Raw genomic sequence first — 8,345 nt, 5'->3', positions numbered from 1 at the left:
TCACGGTCAGGCGAGTAACATGCCGCTCTTAGCTTCGTATCCTTAAAGAAAAACTGTTGTGCGTATGTAAAATATTCTTTTGAGATCTTAGGAGTGGCATATAGAAAATAACCATATTAAGCAATTTTTTTTTGTATGTCTGGATCTTAGTTCAAAAAGTGAAAAAAAAATCAAACTGAAAATTTTCATTTGATAATTGGGATATATTCCTTACTTAAAGAATAACCATTTTACATATGTAAAATATTATTTTGACTTTTAGGAGTGGAACATAGATAATAACTATATTTCACTTTTTTGAAAAATATCAAAACTAAAAAAATATCTTTTATTAATATAAACTTTTTATATTAATATTTTTCTCTTACTTTTCATGATTTATGCATCTCTAATCTTAGAGGAAAAATTTTTAATTGCAAAAACTTTTGATTTTTTGTTCAGGCTAAAAGAAAAGCGAAAAATGTTAAATTTAAAATTTTTTATCATAAAATTGAGATATGTTCCTTAATTAAAGAAGGGATATTGTGCGCATGTAAAATATTCTTTAGAGTCTTTAGGAGTGGTGTACAGGATATAACGACCATGTTTAAAGCTTTCCGCCAATCTGAACTTCTCTCATCTGCTAAGAATGTATCCGTTTCAGGTTTTGTTGTAAGACTATCAGCAGCTCGTGGGACTTGAAAGGAGGCACAAAGTACAGTAGTAGGGAGTGCAGGAGGTGATTCGACTTGTGACCACGACTGCGCCTTAGGGATTTGTTGATGGTGTGTGTGGGTGGTGTTAGTACACAGAGGTTACTGTATGCTGCCTCTCGTCCATCACTCTCCTCTGTACGTTCATCCTTGTAATGGTTAGAGAAGAATACTTGTACACAATGCACTGTTTATCATGTCTGACGTCTGCCTCCCTCTCCTCCTCCTCCTCCTCCTCCTCCTCCTCCTCCTCCTCCTCCGTCGATGATTTACCTCCTCCCCTTCACTTTCTACCTATATGCCTTCCCCCTCCCTTTCCCTTGATTCTCTTCACAGCCGTCCTTCCTTAAACGCTTCAGTGTGTGTTTAGTCCCGTATTTCTCTCTCTCTCTCTCTCTCTCTCTCTCTCTCTCTCTGTGTGTCTCTCTCTCTCTCTCTCTCTCTCTCTCTCTCTCTCTCTGTGTGTGTGTGTGTTTTTTTTTTTTCTTCTTCTTCTTCTTCTTATTATTATTCTTATTCCCCGTTCTTTTATCCATTCTTCTCCTTCCTTTCTCACTCTTTCATACCCCCAGCCATCCTACGTATCCCGACACTCGTCATCCCAAACCCATCTCCTTTACCTTACCTCACCTCACCTCACCTCACCTCATCTTACCTTCCATTCTTCGCTCCCTCTCCTAGCGGGTACAACAAAAGAGCGACGCACAGCCAACTGGATTAGCATAAGTACTCAATTCTACTTCGAGTCCACTTCGGGAGAGACTCTGGAGGTTCTGAATACCTTACTGTAGCATTATCTCTTCTTGTCTGGCTATAATATTCCCTCCATCGTATCATATTACGCTGTCTTACTCTTTGGTAAATCTGAGGGGGAAGCAATTTATGTTCCCTCTATTTGACACGATAATAAGCAAAATAAGCTGCTAATATTTGCGTATTTGTGAGTTGTTAATGGGAGTTGGTGAGGTAAAGAAAGGTAGGGAGGTGATGTAACTAAGATTAAAAGTATAAAGGTAGAAGTAGATTATAAGAGGTAAGGTGAGGTGAGGTGGGTGAACGTAGGAGATATAGATTAATAGTAGAAATAAAAGGTAGAAGTAGGTGAAGTGAGTGATTAAGTTTCTCTCTCTCTCTCTCTCTCTCTCTCTCTCTCTCTCTCTCTCTCTCTGCGTTTCTGAATCATAACTTATTTTTCTCCTATTTAACATCCTTCTCTCCCTCCTTCTCCCCTCTCTCCCACTCCCTCTTCCTCTCCCTCTCCCTCTCCCTCTCTCCCAGCCTCTCGAGGTCATCTCTTATCCATTAGTGTCATTGTGTGTCAGTTTAACCTTCCTGACCTTCGTGAAACTCTCGGTCCTGCTAGAGAGAGAGAAAGAGAGGGAGAGAGAGAGAGAGAGGGAGAGGGAGAGGGAGAGATTAATATTGGTTCGAATATGTCCTTTAACCATCAATTACTGCACTTCCCTTCCCCTGCATCCCTTATCCTCCTCCCTACATCAACCCATATATATCGAGGCCACTTATCTTTTTTACTGTCCTTCCTTCCCTCCCTTCCACTCCCCTCCCTCTCTTTCCATCATATTTTTTTTCTTTTTTTTTTCATTTTTATTGTCACTGTTTCAATGTAAGACTTTCTAGCGTCTTTCTTTCGTCCCTTTTCTTCTTATTCTCTTCCTTTTAAATCCTTCAATTTTCTTCCCCTTTTTTACGTCCCTATCTTGCTCTTTTCTTTCCTGACGTCTGTTTCTCGTCTTTTTCTTTATTTTTCAGCCTCCTTTCGTCTTAAGCTATTCTCTTTTCTTTGTTTTATCTATTTTCTTCCTTGCTGTATCCTTTCCTGGCACTTTTTTCTCTCCTTCTTTTCCAATCCACTTCCCTTCCTTTTGAAACCATTCCTTTCTCTTCCCTTTCCTCTCCATACCGTGGTCTGGTCATTCTAGTGTCTTTTCCTCGTGTTTTTCCTTCCATTCCCCATTCCGCTTAAACTACTCTTTCTTTCCTCTAATTATAGTTTCCTCTCTACATCTCTCCTTGTCCCCATTTCTTTATCATAATCTATCCTACTTCCTGTTTCCCGTATTCCTTTCTCATCCCTCTCTTCCCTTTTATCTTCCTTCCCTTCACCCATCCTTGCCTTGACCCATCTCTTCATCCTCCCTCCTGCTTCCTCTATTCCCTATTCCAGTCTTCATCCTCTCACTGCTTCTCTCTCTCTTTCTCCCTTCACTCTCAGTCCCTTCCCTGCTGTGCCCTTGATGGCCTTCCCCTTCCTGGTCAGATAGACTATTTTTTACCCTTAAACAGACCCATTACCTGTCCTGCCACACCTTTATTAGCCAGGCAAGCCGTGTGTGGTGGACTCTTACCTCTCCCCATAACTGTCTTGTCTACTCTCACGATTTTCTCTTTGTCCTTGTTTTTCTGTGTTTTTTTTCTTTATTTGTTGTTTTGTGTTGTTATTTATTTTCCCTTCTTTGTTCTTGTTTTGGTGCTTTGTCTTGTCTCTTTGATATTCTTGTCTTCCTCCTCGTCCTTCCTCCTCTTCCTCTTCTTCGTGCTTCCTTTTCATTTTTATCATCTTCGTCGTCTTCGTTCTCGTCCTTGTCTCGTCTCCCTTGTTCTCTTAATCTTCCTTTTCTTTCTCCTTCTCTTCATTCTTGTCTTCGTCGTTTGCCTCCTCCTCCTCCTCCTCCTTCTCCTCTTTCTTTATGCAGATTAGATATGGTAGCTTACCACACAAATACCCACTTGAGAGCCAACAGGTTTAGTGCGGATTGTTCTTCCTTTGTGCTTCTTTCTGTTTGTCTTAAAATCTCTCCTTCTCCTTCCTCCTCCTCCTTCTTGTCTTCCTGTTGCTCCTCGTTTTCTTCGTTTTCCTCCTTTTGTTCCTATTTCTCTTTTCGTCGTTGTTCTTTCTTTACTAATTTTCCCTCCTTGTCCTTTTTCTCCTCACTGATGCACACAGAAGTAGAATCAGTTGTCCTCTTCTTCCTCCTCTTCCTTTTCCTCATCAGCATCGTCTTCACCTGATTCTCTTCATTCTCCTTCTCCGTTTTACTATTTTACCTTCTACTTATCCTCCTCCTCCTCCTTTTCATCTCCTTTCCCTCCTCATTTTCTCCTCTCCTCTCCTTTCCTCTCCTCTCCTTATCTCCTCCTCTTCCTTTTCACTCATGCCCACTAACCCCAAATTTAATCTCTCCTTCTCACTTTTCCCAAACAAAAAGTAATTCGCGGAGCTTTATTCACTACAGATCACTCTTCCTTTTTTTTTCTATCGTCCCTTTTTTTTTCTTAGCAAAATTTAAATCCCCTTCCTCACTTTTTTCCAGCACACTAATTCCTGCAGCCTCATTCATTACTAGCCTCCCCATTTTTTTTTATCTATAATCCCTTTTGTCCTCCTTCATTTTTTTTTTTTTTCCGCACACGGGTTCGTTTCGTGGCGTCGGGGTCACGTTGGGGGTTAAGCGTCCGGTCCGGGTTCGGTTTAGCGCCCCATACATTACGTTTAATTTGGCGCCTCGTGGACAGCGCGATCCGGGGAGCCTTTGTTACCAGGAATTGAGACACGCCTCTAGAAAATTACCGCTTAAATTGGAAACACTGGAGAGGTAATTGAGTTGTAACAGCAAAGGGCTAGTTTAGTCTTTTTGTGTGGTGGTGGTGATGATGGTGGCGGTGGAGGAGGAAGAGGAGGAGGAGGAGGAGATGAAGAAGAAGAAGAAGAAGAAGAAGAAAAAGAAGAAGGAAGAGGAGGAGGAAAAAGAGAAGGAAGAGCTCGAGAGGGAGGAAGGAAAGGAGGAGGATGAGGAGAAGGAGGAGGTGGAGAAGAAGAAGAAGAAGAAGAAGAAGAAGAAGAAGAAGAAGAAGAAGAAGCAGAAGAAGAAAGAGGAGGAGGAAAAAAAGAAGGAAGAGGACGAGAGGGAGGAAGAAGAGGAGGAGGAGGAGCAGGAGGAGGAGGAGGAGGAGGAGGAGGAAGAGGAGGAGGATGAGGAGGAGGAGGAGGAATGAGGGAAAGGAGAAAAGTGATGAGGGGGGAAGATATGGAGGAGGTATGGACGAGAGGGAGAGAGAAAAAAAGAACCATTCCATTGGCAATAAACATTTCCGCGTCTTTTGTCACTCGCGGGCAGGACACACGTGGGCTGGAAATATTTTGTGGTGACTGAACGGAAGGCGGTGATTGGAGTTTTCTTTTTCTTTCTTCTTTTTGTAATGGTCTATGTAGTGACTGTACGTAGTGGTTCCTTCCGCACGTTTAAACCTATTACTGTTTCCTTAGTGTTTATATAAGAGGCACTGTGGCAAAGGGGAACTAAAAAAGATAAAAAAAAAGACAAAAAGAAAATGTTCTCTAAAGGTTCCGGTCCCCAGTGTTTCCTTTATTCATCTGTCCCACCTCTATGTCTGTTTCCCTCCCGGTGACTCTCTCTTTCCGTCAAAAAAAAAAAAAAAAAACTATTTCCTTTGTATTTATATATTGAAAACTTTCTATCCGTTTCCTTAAGTTTACTTGTTCACATATTTTTAAGTATTGTCTCTGTGTTTCCGTCTTGGTGATTCCCTCCTACCTTTTTAAACTGTTATTGTTTTAATGTGTCTCCTTCGCAACTACCTTTACTGTTTCATTTATTTCAACTGTTTATCCATATTGAAGTATCTTCTCCGTATATCCAAGAGTTTTTCTAACCATTCGTCTTTTTCCCCCCCTCTTCGTGTCTCTCCCCATCTATATAAAACCTCTTCTAGCATTCCTAACTAACAATCATCCATATTTCCTCCTATTCCACCCGTTTATCAGTCTCTAAGTAGCCTGTCTGTATGTCCGCGGGTGCATCTGTCTACCCATCCATCTTTTTCCCTCGTGGTGTCCGCCCCCGTCCGTCTCCAACTTCTTTATTTCCCTTCCCCTGACGTGAGTGGCTGGCTGTGGTCGGCTGGGTCAGGGTAAGACAACGTTCTCCCTGCCGCTGCCTTTCTCTGCCTTGCCGCCGCCTAGCCTCCTGTCGGTCGGGGAAGGGCATAAAAAAGGGCCAATTTCGAGAGGATGACCCTAAAGCTGTTGTTTGGCCGCCCTGACAACATCATTTACACGTCACCGCAAGAACCCGTGTGTCCCAGCGTGCGGCTCTCACTCAGCCCGCAGTCACTCCTCACACCCCTCCTCGACTGTCCCTTATGTCTTCATCCCTTGTGGGCGCTCTCTCTCTCTCTCTCTCTCTCTCTCTCTCTCTCTCTCTCTCTCCTCTCTCTCTCTCTCTCTCTCTCTCTCTCTCTCATATCACTTCACGTTCATTCTTAATCTTTCATATTTCCTTTGTTCCAGTTAAATATATATATATATTTTTTCCTTCTTCATCCTTTCCTTTCCTCTCCTTTCCTTTCCTGATCTTGTCTTTCTCCTTTCCCTCATGCTTTCTCCTATCTTTCATCCTCCCTTCCTTTCTCCCCTTCTCTCGCCTCCCTGCATCACCTCATACCTCTCTCTCTTTCTTTTCCTTCTCTTTTCCTCCATGTCCTTTATTACCCTCTTCATTTCCCCGCCCCCTCCCCCCCCTCTCTCTCTCTCTCTCTCTCTCTCTCTCTCTGTGTTTCGTTTCGCCATTAAGCTTCAGACCTCCTTATCTCAGTACACAGTCAGCCTACACATCCCTTCACTCTGCTCTTGTGCTCCATACGTCCCACTCAGGCATCTTATGTGAATGTTTTTCTGTCTTTGCTGTTATTTTACTTAGTTATTTCTTTTATGTGATGATTTTTTATTTTTTTAAATTTTTTAACTCTTTATCATTACCAGTACCTTTACTTTCCACTTTCAGTAACATCTGTTAGGAATACAACAACACTATACTACTACTACTACTACTACTACTACTACTACTACTACTACTACTACTACTACTACTACTACTACTACTACTACTACTACTACTATTACTACTATTACTGATTAAGAAACCAACTGAAATTAATTACGTTTTCCTCGGTGATAAAAAAAAAATTCTCTCTCTCTCTCTCTCTCTCTCTCTCTCTCTCTCTCTCTCTCTCCTTTTGTGGAATGGCGATTTTTCAGGTAAATTAAGCGGTTACCTGGCCGTAATTAAGGTGGTGGCGTCACGCATCTTACTTGGAAGCGAGGCGGGAAGCTTCTAATGTAATGTCTGTCGTAGATAAACTCTTCGCTACCTTAGGCCTATACCTGTACTTCTTACCTGGGCTGTAATTTAGGCGTGAGGTATGGCGCAGGTGATGATTGTGGCGGGTTTGGGTTATCGGTCATTTCAATCTCTTGTTTCTGTTTCTCTTCTTAAATTTTGTGTGATTTTTTAGAACAGTCAGGAAGTTAACGAGGAAAGCTAAGGAAAATTATGAATTAAAGGTAGCCAGCCAGGCGAAGACGGACCCCAAGGGATTTTATCAGGTATACAGGACGAAAAATAAGGATACTGTAGGTCCATTAAAGGCAGCAGATGGGGAGCTGGTTAGTTCTGGGGAGGAGATTAGTAAACTTCTGAATGATTATTTTTTAACTGTCTTCACTCAGGAAAACATGCAGGATATGCCAGATAGTGAACAGGTGTTTAGAGCAGATGAGTATGAGAAGCTGACGGATATTTCCATAACTAGGGAGATAGTGGAGCAGGAGATAGATAGGCTAAAAAAGTTCAAGTCACCAGGACCTGATGAAATATATCCCAGAGTACTGAAGGAATGTAAAAAGATTATTAGTGAGCCGTTAGTTTCTGTCTTTAGGAAATCACTGGAGTCGGGTGAGGTACCAGAAATGTGGAGGCAGGCTAATGTAGTACCCATCTTTAAGAAAGGGGATAAAACTTTAGCGTCTAATTATAGACCGGTCAGCTTAACTTCAGTTGTAGGTAAAATGTTAGAGTCAATAATAGCCAGGAACATTAGGGAACATTTAGACAAACATAACTTGATAAATCAGTCACAGCATGGCTTCACGAAGGGGAAGTCTTGCCTGACAAACTTGTTAAGTTTTTACAGTAAGGTGTACGAGGCAGTAGATAATGGAGATAGTTATGATATCTTATATCTGGACTTTAGTAAAGCATTCGACAAGGTGCCCCATCAAAGGCTCCTGAGAAAGGTTAGGGCGCACGGGATAGATGGGAAGGTGTTAGGTTGGATAGGGTCATGGCTTGGTAACAGGCGACAGAGAGTGCTAATAAACGGCTCGAAATCCGAGTGGGGGTCATGTCATTAGTGGGGTGCCACAGGGATCAGTATTAGGGCCATTATTATTTCTAATATATATCAATGACTTGGATAGTGGAATTAATAGCGATGTTAGTAAATTTGCGGATGACACAAAGATAGGTAGATTAATTAGGTCAGAAGCGGATGCCATCGCCTTGCAGACAGACTTAGATAGAATGAATGAATGGACGGATAGATGGCAAATGCAATTTAATATCAATAAATGCAAAGTGCTTAGCGTAGGTAGAGGAAACCCACACAATAGGTACACATTAAACACCCAAACTCTGGTAGGTACAGGGTACGAGAAAGATTTAGGAGTTATAGTTAGCTCTGAACTCCGTCTAGGGAAACAATGCATAGAAGCCAGAAACAAGGCAAATAGGGTACTAGGATTCATTTTTAGGAGTGTTAAAAGTAGAAGGCCGG

Source organism: Scylla paramamosain, chromosome 5 (assembly GCF_035594125.1).
Source record: "Scylla paramamosain isolate STU-SP2022 chromosome 5, ASM3559412v1, whole genome shotgun sequence".
Lineage (NCBI taxonomy): Eukaryota > Metazoa > Arthropoda > Malacostraca > Decapoda > Portunidae > Scylla > Scylla paramamosain.
The sequence above is the reverse complement of the archived record's forward strand: the minus strand, read 5'-3'. Positions refer to the sequence as shown.